At 44.1% G+C, this 12,276-nt stretch overlaps 1 pseudogene; it reads right to left on the bottom strand.

The window, feature by feature from the left end:
- Window positions 1-2,052: 2,052 nt before the first annotated feature.
- On the bottom strand, window positions 2,053-10,420 carry LOC148523784 (EF-hand calcium-binding domain-containing protein 12-like; annotated as a pseudogene).
- Between the last annotated feature and the right edge of the window lie 1,856 nt (window positions 10,421-12,276).

Here is a 12,276-nt window from a genome sequence, read left to right as displayed (position 1 = left end):
TGAAAAGAGAGGGGGGGTGGAGGGGTGGTTGAATTTTGAGGGATGGTAAGATTAGGAGAGGGAGGGTCCTCATTCACTGGCCGGTCTGGGGTGGAGGGGGAATTTTGGGAAGGTTGGGGAGAGGAGGTTGGGGTGGGGGATAGGGGACGAGGCCAACGTCGTGCTCATCTTAGACATAGTAGTCTGCGTTCAGCCCCTACATGATGGATTAAAAATTTAAAGCTTATATTTTTATTTTTGAATTTGAAAAAAGATTAAACCACCAAAAATTTTATAAACCAAAAAAAAACGGAAAACATGCACACGCAGGTATGTCCTAAATAAACAAACAGGGCAATACGGAAAACATGCACATGCAGGTATGTCCTAAATAAACAAACAGGGCAATACGGAAAACATGCACACGCAGGTATGTCCTAAATAAACAAACAGGGCAATACGGAAAACATGCACACGCAGGTAGGGGCAAAAAACACAAACAGGGCTATACTGGAAACATGCACACGCAGGTATGTCCGAAATACACAAACAGGGCTATACTGGAAACATGCACACGCAGGTAGGGCCGCAAAAAAATGAAAAAAACAAACACAGAAACACTTACTTTCCTCAATCTGGAGCCGCAAACATGCAAGCAGGCGTGGGGTTCGGCAGCGCAAATCCGACCACCTACGCTCCAGTTGGCCGATATTTCGGCAATAGCGCACCTCCACATATGCCATACGCTTGTGGAGGTTTCTGATGGGGGGAGGATGATGCGTGATCCTGTGGTCCATGACCTCTGTGAGGACCAGGAGCTCACGCCTACAAAACGCGGAGGCTCTCATGATGGCAATGATTTTTTTTACACAAAACATTTTTAATAAAGGCCTAAGAAAAAATTTGATTGGCTAATGTACTTGGAAAATTAACAGAACGCATTGTATTGGTTATTGTATTAGTCATGTGACCTACAGCCTCACAAATATAATGTGAGTTATGATAGGCTTGATGCAGTGACATGCGTAAGCTAATTTAAATAAACAAATTAAAGTACTAAAATATGCCTATAAAAAACAACGGAAAACAATAGTATCATTCTTAAAAACATTTAATTTTGAAAAACAATACCATTGGTGAAACCGTACGTATTCTGCGGTACAAATGACACACACTGACAAGAATAAAGTTTATTGACAATGAAAAAAAAAAAGGATTGAAAACATGTGAATAGCAATTAAGGTAATTAATATATTGATTGCCATGAAACGATTAAAGTATGTTTGAAGAATGAAATAGCAGGCAATCGAAAACTGACAGGGCCACTTCCGGAATTGAATTGTGCGAGCGTCCCCTGCAACCAAAGAGGAGACGGATGGTCGCTATTTTGAACGTTCGCTAGCTAGAGGAGGGGTTGGGAGACTATGGGGCGGTAAATTAGCAACGAGCAAACTTACGAGCGAGCGCTTGAATTTAAATATTTCCGCTCGTACGGTCATGTGACCTACAGCCTCACAAATATAATGTGAGTTATGATAGGCTTGATGCAGTGACATGCGTAAGCTAATTTAAATAAACAAATTAAAGTACTAAAATATGCCTATAAAAAACAACGGAAAACAATAGTATCATTCTTAAAAACATTTAATTTTGAAAAACAATACCATTGGTGAAACCGTACGTATTCTGCGGTACAAATGACACACACTGACAAGAATAAAGTTTATTGACAATGAAAAAAAAAAAAGGATTGAAAACATGTGAATAGCAATTAAGGTAATTAATATATTGATTGCCATGAAACGATTAAAGTATGTTTGAAGAATGAAATAGCAGGCAATCGAAAACTGACAGGGTCACTTCCGGAATTGAATTGTGCGAGCGTTCCCTGCAACCAAAGAGGAAACGGATGGTTGCTATTTTGAACGTTCGCTAGCTAGAGGAGGGGTTGGGAGACTATGGGGCGGTAAATTAGCAACGAGCAAACTTACGAGCGAGCGCTTGAATTTAAATATTTCCGCTCGTACGGCGGACGAGCGAACGGCCAATTGCGTCCGGGTCTGAATCAGGCCCTTAGCCCCTGTGACTGATTTGGTTCCTAGTCAGTGACGGGTTCGCGCCTCTCTCAGCATCTTTCGTAAGATAGATGCGAAGCTTCACCCCAAGGTGTCCTGGCCAAATCACATTGTCATCCAATGTAAGAAAACTGTGAAGGAACCGCCGCTTCAGGCTTCTAAGAATAATAAAGAATAAAGGGGGATAATAGTATTATATATATTTCACATATTGAGCTGTTTTGAGAACAATTTTTAGTAAAGATACCGCCATGGAATGTGTAATGAGGTGATGTGGGAGATGGGCGGGGCTCTTTTTTCTGCACATACATAGTACAGGGTAATAGGGAAGGATTGTATTTAGTAGAACATAACTAGAAGCTGCCGGTGATGTAACCAATAGGCTCACTTGATGCGATTTGTAGTCGATAAATTATTTTCAAGTTTGTATTCAGTTTCTTATTGTAATCCAATCAAAACTGAACAATCCGAAAAAAAAGAAATATATTTTTTAATATGTTATAGTGGAGGGTGAACTGCACCATCGCCCCCATGCGTGGGGTCTATATGAAAAGTTAACACGTACTGTCACGATTTGAGGGGAAAGTCCCTATGTCAGAGTTGTCTACCCTCCCGATTTGGCCAAAATCCTCCTGAAAATCGAAGGTTGCTCCCACCCCCCGGAAAGGCAGCAAGCCTCCCGGCGGCTGCCTACCCCCCCCCCCCCCGTGGGCCACGATGACGCGATTTGCGCTGAATCGCGTCATCGTGGGCCCTCCCTCTGCTTCACGATGTCGTTAATTTCAGCATTGTGAAGAGGGGGCGGGGCCAAATTGACGCGATTGCGGTCACACATCCATGCTCCGCCCCCAATGGAGTATCATCTACGTCACGCCCCCTTACAGATGTGGTACCCCTCCCCGCCGTGGAAGCCTGACAGCTCCTGGGAGCTGAAAGTAGGCAAGTATGCCCTCCATTTTGCGAGTCGGCAGGTTTTGTTCTGACTTGCGGGGAGTTGGGAGGTATAACACCACCATGGTACCTCTGTTACCAGCAGCAACTGAAGTGACCCCGAGGGGTTTTTAGTTCGCTTTTTGGATGTGCTTGGGGATCGTGCGCTACCTTTGCCTTGGTAAAAGTGTTGCTATATATGGAGAGCAGGTGTATTCTGGAAAAGTGGCCATGCTGAATGACATGTACGGATCTGTCTTTGTACCAGGACTCCCAACCCCTTTGTCCTCCTCAACTCACCCAATCATTTCCTGAAACTGCTCATACGTCGTCCAACATCTCAGAGTTTCTTTCCTCACTCTTTTCTTGCCCCTCACTTTAGTCCTGACCCATTTGATGTAGGTTTCCGGAGGATACGGGCCATCATTAAGAAATACAAAACAAAATGGAGGAATTATAGAATAAGAAGAATACAAGTAACATAAAATCCTGAAACAAAACTTCCATTCAAGAAATGACAAACAAACTCCCCCAATCTTATTTGGGTTGAGTCAATTTGATAAAGATGATTGTGTCCTCTAAGTTATTACAGCCACTCCAGGTTTTGCCAATTTTACTTACCTCTGGGGCTATGGGTTTGCTCAACCGGGAATTCCCATGTTTTATTTGTCAGAACTAACAGCAACATATAGTCCTGTTTAAGCTTAAGCAAAGTATGTCTGAGAGTGGTATAACTTTCTTAAACATAAAGCTAAAACTAATATCCCTCTCACACTGAGGCAAGGACCCGGGAAAAAAAGACAGGTCGTGTGTCAGTGTGTATAGTTCAACCCGGGTTATGTGACCCAGGTCCGCTGCCGTGGTCATGACCAGGGGCTTTTCCCAGGTCTAAGCCAGGTATGCTGCGGTCAGAAAGGGTGTTCCTGGGTTACCCTACTAAGGTCATTGGCGGATCGGAAGAGGTCAGTGATGATATCATCTACAAGCTGCAGAAGAACAGCGATGGTGACTTGGCGGGACTCAGAAGTGAAAGAGCTTCTGTCTATTCCAGGGGAAGAAGAGATAAAAAGTTTGTTATACCCCTATCAGACATGAACCCGGGCTCCAGCATGGCTCCAACCCATGATTTTGAACACGGCTTCAACCCGTGCCCCAGTTAAGGTTCCCCTTCCACACTAATGACTTGGATCAAATATTGGTTCATCCTTTATGGGACAACAGGGCTATCTCCACTAACTGTAGACTTCTTAGGTGGGATTTTGATTTCTGGAAAGTCAGGGTGGGACTCTTGCGTTAGCTGGACATGTTCCCCAAATGTCATACTGTTGTTGAAACTTTATTTGAAACATTGCCATACTCCTGTGCTATGTTTAAGGCACGTACATATACAGAATGTTTCTGAATAAATTTCACTGAGAGTATTTGTCTCCATATAATAGCAGGGGGTGAAGGTGCTTTGTGGCATACAGATGGATGCGGGTCACCTGGTCATGTCAAATTTTAGCATGACATATATTTGTGGGGGCATTTCACCCTTGGGTTGCCCATGGGGCCCTTACAAAATCTTACTATGGCACCCACAAATGTCTATTTAAAAGATACCATAGTGGTAAGAGGTATAGATTGTTTGCGCCATTTATACATTATGTGTATGTGTCCCCTTTGCCAAAGAGCATAGTGCCAGCATCCTGAGTATCACATGACCTGACACAATACGGCAACTCACCTGTACCCAGGAGATCTCTCCATGTGCACCTTCCCTGTCCCCTGGGGATCATTCACTGATATGCTGCTCTTCCTCATGGACCTATCCTTGGGCCTCATTGCTGTTCCTGGCTGTCGAAGTGGCACTGTCCCGCTCTCCTGGGCATCACTCCCTGACATTCCGCTCTTTCTCTAGAATTTATCCTTGGACATGGTTACTGTTCCGGGCTGGCGAAGCGGCAGCTGTTGCCCTGGTCCGCAGGTGATCAGTTTGTCCCCGGAATATAATAATGCTGTATATAGAGGCACAGACAATATGGAGAGATTTACAAGCTGTGTTACAGTATTACCTATATCTTACCATGCAGACACAATCGTATGGTTCCACGCTCACCTCCAGTGAGGTCTGATTAGTATGATTCCACGCTCACCTCCAGTGAGGTCGGATTAGTTTGGTTCCATGGTCACCTAAAGTGAGGTCTGATTAGTATAGTTCCACGCTCACCACCAGTGAGATCTGATTAGTATGGTTCCACACTCACCTCCAGCGAGGTCTGATTAGAATGGTTCCATGCTCACCTCCAGTGAGATCTGATTAGTATGGTTTCATGCTCACCTCCTGTGAGGTCTGATTAGTATGATTCCACGCTCACCTCCAGTGAGATCTAATTAGTATGGTGTCACACTCACTCCAGTGAGGTTTCATTAGAATGGTTCCACGCTCACCTCCTGTGAGGTCTGATTAGTATGGTTCCACACTCACCTCCAGTGAGGTCTGATTAGTATGGTTCCCCGCTCACCTCCAGTCAGGTCTGATTAGTATGGTTCCACGCTCACCTCCTGTGAGGTCTGATTAGTATGGTTCCACGCTCACCTCCAGTGAGGTCTGATTAGTATGGTTCCCCGCTCACCTCCAGTGAGGTCTGATTAGTATGGTTCCCCACTCATCTCCAGTGAGGTCTGATTAGTATGGTTCCCCGCTCACCTCCAGTGAGATCTGATTAGTATGGTTCCCAGCTCATCTCCAGTGAGGTCTGATTAGTATGGCTCCACGCTCACTTCCAGTGAGGTCTGATTAGTATGGTTCCACACTCACCTCCAGTGAGGTCTGATTAGTATGGTTCCACGCTCACCTCCAGTGAGGTCTGATTAGTATGATTCCATGCTCACCTCCAGTGAGGTCTGATTAGTATGGTTCCACACTCACCTCCAGTGAGGTCTGATTAGTATGGTTCCACGCTCACCTCCAGTGAGGTCTGATTAGTATGGTTCCCCGCTCATCTCCAGTGAGGTCTGATTAGTATGGTTCCACGCTCACCTCCAGTGAGGTCTGATTAGTATGATTCCATGCTCACCTCCAGTGAGGTCTGATATTAGTATGGTTCCACGCTCACCTCCAGTGAGGTCTGATTAGTATGGTTCCACGCTCACCACAAGTGAGGTCTGATTAGTAGATACAGAAGAGTTTCTACTTCTGAATTCTGAAAATCTGACCTAGAAACATTCCTATGTCCACTAAGTGGTTCGTACTTGTGTTTCTGTGACTGCAATGAGGGGGTAATGAAATAACCAGCCCAGAGCCTGCACAGCATACAGGGGCCTCTAGGGCTGCTGGGAACTATTGCAGTTTGTAAAAGTAATTTATTTGCTCATGATAGCACACGCTGTTATGTAATGGGTGGTGACTGGATTATCACGTTACCCTATAACACAGGGGTTCCCAACCACGGTCCTCAAGGCACACTAACAGTCCAGGTTTTAAGGATAGCCATACTTGAGCATAGGCAACTTAATTAGTACCTTATTTTGATTAAACCATCTGTGCTTTAGCATGGATATCACCAAAACCAGGACTGTTAGTGTGCCTTGAGGACCGAGGTTGGGAATCACTGCTATATCATACAGATGACCATGTATACTAGCGCACTTTCAAATTAATTTGCAAATATGAAAAGTCTGTCTTTAATTCATAGTTAAATGGACTGTTAAAGTTATTATTTTTGTCTCAATTTAATTATTTCAGTGCATTGAGTGCTAGGTATGTTTGCATGGATACTATAATATTTTAGTATTTGATTGACTAAAATAAAAAAGTGATTCCCCTATTTACGTAGTACATAATATAGCTTTCCCAGTTATGTTACAGAATATAGTGTCCCTACTATATACATTTCATCCTCCCCTCAGCTACAATCAGATGCTGCTTCCCATCCCCTATTTAGCCACCTCTCACCCTTCCCTGTCTAAAGATGAATCGGACCCTGGAATATCGGACCAGGAATATCCCCAATTCAAGATGAACGTCTCTAGAGCACAGATAATAAAATTGGTTCCTCACCTCGTTCCAGCAGCTTCTCAGTGAGAGGAACCTCATAGGCCTGGCACAGCCTCAGGATCTTGTAATACTGCTGCAGCCCCTGTCTCCGGAACTGTTCTACCAGCTCTGCTGTCTCACCTCCCAGTGTAGAAGGCAGGGAATGAGCATCCACTGCATCATTGCCGGTGCGCACCAAACGGCACTGCTCTAACCAGTCCAAAAGCCAAGTGTTACTCTGTGGGGGTATGGAAGACAGAGTGAATACCAAATGCTTATACCGTGCTGTCACCAGTTACCCTAAGCCTAACACTAAGGGTCTGATCCTGAACCATGCACAGGTTCGTAGGCGGCCGTATCTAGTGATTTTTTGCAGACCGTGCATGCGTTGCGGGTTGCACATGTATCTATGCGAATATATGCACTATTCAGAGTGGTATGCCATTTTGAGTACGGATACTAAATGGACGGCAACAATATGGATGCACATTTTGTGGGTGTGTCATGGGTTTGCTGTGTAGTGTTCTATTATGAGTTGTGTGAATGCACAGTAGAAGCCAATTTCAGATGCATCTCCTGCACCCAGTAGAGGGTAAGTGCAACTGACAGTGATGACTGCTAATCCTGTATGAAGTATAACTCTCTGGCAAAGGATGCTGAGACTTGTAGTTCATTAACAATGGGAGTGGTGGCCATGCCTTCATCTCCATCTTTGGTGTCCTCACCTTTACTCTGCACTTCCTCTCTCTGTAGTTCTTCCCAGTGTCCTCCATGTCCTCATAGCTGAGGGGTCTTCTTTCCTCCAAACTGACCGGGGGCACCTGCAGAAACTGTGACCCGCTCCCCCCACTTTGCACACTGTGGACTGGCCAAGATTCTGTTCTTACGCTTCCTAGGCCATCCAGCATCCCAGAGAGGGTCACCACGGGCTGAGAATCACCTCCCTCAGTGTTGTAGTTGCTGGGAGGCTGGAAATACCTCACTGCGGCTAGAAGAACAGAGGAAACATGTTTAACATGATCATGGCCAACGGAGACACATAACACGCAGCGTCGCAGCTCACGTTACACCCAAACAAAAACAGTACTTATGCTTTTCTGTAGTGAAGGAGCAATCTGTTCTCTATATCCACAAAGGATGATGTTACCACCAGGCATAATGGTACACGCCATGGACAGTGTAAGTATGGTCACCCCATGTCTTCTGCCATCTTATCCCTATCCAATCATTTCATTGAAAATTTCCCATTAACACCACCTAAAAACTAACAGCCGTGATGTATAGATGTATGACGTAGCTACCACACTTATCATGCTCTCAGCTTTCTCTCTCATTCATTAAACAGAAAACTAATATTTGGTCAGTAAAAAGACCATGGGCTACTATTCTGCAAAGGAAGGATCCCCGAGGTGAGGGTGTGTAGGAGATGACCGTGTTAGTCTACCTGGGCTGACGGTTACACCATTCTTATGGTCTTCCATGTTCTTCTTCCTCCAGGAATAAAGTCCCACTGACAGCTCCTTGTAGTTGATTTGGCTGCTTATTGCTGAGTGAGATCACCAGGTCATCAAACTGCAAGTCACTGATGGGAATATTAGCCTAGTGGTCAGTTCAATAAACATTTCAACTATCCAAGGTTGAATGCAGGAACTGAGGAGCCTATTACATGAGGGCCAGCACCACTGGATACACTTTTTCTATAAGATAGCTATATTAGAAAGATTTTTTAAGTATAGTATGTATTTATCTACAAGTAATAAATAAGAAAAAATAAGAACTTAAGAGAGAGTTATCCTTTGACCAAACAACCCAACCACCATTCTTAAATCTTCACTTCTATTCTCACAGTCTTCAGGTCATGGCTGGAGATTTGCTTCCTCTTGCTCTTGTCTGTCTGGTTATAGAGGTTCACCAGGTGCAGCCGATGCTGATTCAGGTAACCTTCCAGGATAGCCAGGGCTTCTGGGTTAGGCTGCTGGATGGTGGGTGTGATCACACGGGACTGCGAGCTCCTCATCATGCGGCGACCGCCTGCCTCAGTTTTATATGCCTGGAAGCACAATACTATAGTTAGCTGGTAACAGGGATCATCTAGTTGAGGTATATTAGATATCACAAGTAACTGGGAATAGTAAAAAGATGTTTCAAACCAGAGCAGATGCATTCTTAGTCCAGCCAACGCAAGTTCCCTGAAAACCCTTAATTATGTAAGCAGAGATTTAATCAGTAAACTGAAATGATGCCTCTACTAGGGGTGTGTGTGAGTATGAGGGGGGTACCAAAAATAATTTCTGGAGGGAATGCTGAGCCTTGTATTGTCATACTGTCATGCAGATGCCCACCAGCCTGTCTTAAGACACCCACTAGCGCATGTCATCTCCAGGAAGTTTATGCAACCATCGGTACATTGGGTACCATTGGAAGCGAACGCAGCGCTTGAGGTTGACTATACCCTATCGCAAGCACTGCGAGCACTGTGTAGGTGGAACTCCACTGCACAGAAATGGATATAGCACTAACGCGTGTGTGGTTGAATTGTAGTGTATTGCCGCTGTTGTTCAGAAAACTATTCAGAAGTTGCTTACTGCCCTTTACCATATTGAAAGTATGCCCCACATTTTTAATGACTGATTTTGGTCAATAAATTAATTAACATATGTTTTACCATCCTCTACCTGTTTACACCTCCTAATAATAAATAAGAATATTGTCCTTCTGTAACAATAATGGTCTTAGCTCTCAGTATGTAAAACACGCTTAGCAAAACCAACATGGCAGCTCCCACTGAATGGTGGAGAAGATTCATATGTCAGTATAAAATACCCATGTACTATAAAGGTTTGAATGGGCAGTTGCTGAGATTTAAGTATGTTTCACATTTCTGGTTATGTCCCACCTTAAGCTGCACTGGTGCTGAAGGATAAGTTTGAAGTGAACCCACGGTTTCTTCAGTGGTTTCTAGGGACATTCGGCTTTTGAGACTTCTTTCATCCATCCTATCCTGTACCTGGGTTTCTAGGTCTGTCAGGTCCGGTTTTCCACGCAGCCATTTGTCTATGTCCCCCATACTGTCCAACTTGGTCCTCAACTTCTGTCTTTCCAGTAACCAGTCTGAAATGCTCTGACCAGTGTTACTAGTCTCTCCGATCTCAGCCATCCTTTCAGATCCCGACTTAATGATGCTGCTAGAAGCCACAAGCGACGGTTCCGTAACCTCTACTGACTCAGACTGCAGTTTTTCCATGGGGGGAGCAATGATGCATCGTGTCCTTGACTTTAGAGGTCCAAACGTCCTGCAGGACACCTTGAAGAAATGAGTCTGGAACAGATCTCTCTGCTTCTACCCCGTCAAGTGATTATCTGTTGGCGGATGAAAGTCCTGGAACGAGACTTCTGTAGCCATTGTCACATTCAGCATAGTTTCATCTCGGATAATGTCATTGGAGCAGCTCCCGTGTGTTACATGCGCTGCAGCATAAAGACAGCGGTGCCACAAGTTCTCCTACTCATTCTGCTATTTCCATGAACGACAGATCTACGGAGCTTACACTATGGCTGGTCCAAGAATGGAGAAATATGTAAGCAGCTGAACATGTCCAGGATCATTGTTTTAGCGGTTCTGCTTCACAAAACAACATTAGACTCTAATTCGATCACAATCGCAAATTAGGTTCACTAAAAAAAAATCACAAATTGCAACACACATACAAAGTGACGCCGATGACTATTTTAAGTGCAGGTCGGGGACAGGAGCCTATGCACCTGATTTACGCCAGGCACATGTCACAGACACTTACGGCTCACTTGCACCCATGTTATAAACCAATTTTTTAAAATGTAACAACTAACAGCTATTACGCGTCAATTAAATATTAAATCCTGTCAGTGACAGTCGCTACGGCATAGCCGCACATGCAAAATCACCTACTGCGTTCAACATCGACATTGCGTGCAATTTTGGATTAAGCCCAAGGAACAGAGGAATTGTGTAGCTGGAAGGTTATGCTGGAACTTGCAGTGCCACTACCGGCAGAGCCTGGACTAGATGGCAGACATAGACCACTCCTGAAAATGACCAAATAATAATAGATAATGAGAATAGCCTCCGGCGGGACAGGATGGTACCGTGCAGTAAGAAACCAGGGACAGATCCATAAAATTGTACCCACTGTAAAAATCTGATATCAGGGCTGTCACACCCCATGCATTAGTGATGATATCAGGCTTCTATGCTATAATAACACAGGGCTAGGCAACGTGACGCCCTCCACCTCTTGTGGTACTACACATCCCAGCATGCCCATCCACAGGGTTATAATGCTCTAACAGCAAAGCTGTGGTAGGGCATGCTGGGAGGTGTAGTACCACAGCAGCTGGAGTGCCACACATTGCCTAACCCTACTAAAAAAACAATAGTGTATAAAATAAAGTCCCACTGATATGAAGGAGCAGCTCCCCAGCTATGCTCTGTAGGTGCAAGAGCCTTCCAGTCCCTCTCACATCCCAGGCTTGTTGCTTTCAAGGTACCATGGCGACGGCCCGACCCCACTCTCTGATTGGCCTGGTTAAAACATGTACCCAAATGTCTGACAGTGGGTCTGGCATCATCTCCATTTTCTTGAAGACCAAAGCTGGTTGACGATAAAGATGTGGGCTCAAGGAAAATGTCTCCTGTACTGGAGACAAGCTGTTTAATTAATAAAAATAAAATAATAATAAAACAAATGTAAGAAATCAGAATTCTGTTTTGCTGCCAGTGAGTGTTTAGATCTCTGCTGCCAGTAATATGCCTCACAAGCTAACATCTGACTTCCTGTGGAAGCAGCAGAGCAAGTTTGTGTCAGACGTTCGTTGGCGTGTACCCCAAATGGATGAGTAAGTTGTGTTTTGTCCATTTTCTGAGGCAAAAATTCGAGATATATTAAATAACATGATGTTAGTCCTACTACGTGCTCTCTCTCTCCTAAAACAAGAAATCTGAGTTTGCATGGAATGGTTTTTTTGTTATTACTGTACTGTAGGTGTAGGGTGGGTGTATATATAAAAAAAGTAGGATATAAGGAGATTTTTGGGTGCTTTGAGGGTACTTTAAAAAAAAATTATAAAAATGTATTATTTTTCAATTAAAGAAAATGCTGTCATTACATTTTTGGTGATTAAACCAACAAGTTGATTTTGGGATAATTTGAGGGCATTTTTTAACCCCCAAAAATTACATGTAACTAGTGGACTAATTAAGCTAATTGAAAACTTCCAATTGCCTAATTAGTCATT

This window comes from Taudactylus pleione, unplaced genomic scaffold, assembly GCF_031769625.1.
Source record: "Taudactylus pleione unplaced genomic scaffold, aTauple2 ptg000128l, whole genome shotgun sequence".
Taxonomy (NCBI): Eukaryota; Metazoa; Chordata; class Amphibia; order Anura; family Myobatrachidae; genus Taudactylus; species Taudactylus pleione.
Note: the sequence above shows the minus strand (reverse complement) of the source record. Positions and strands in the feature narration are given on the sequence as shown.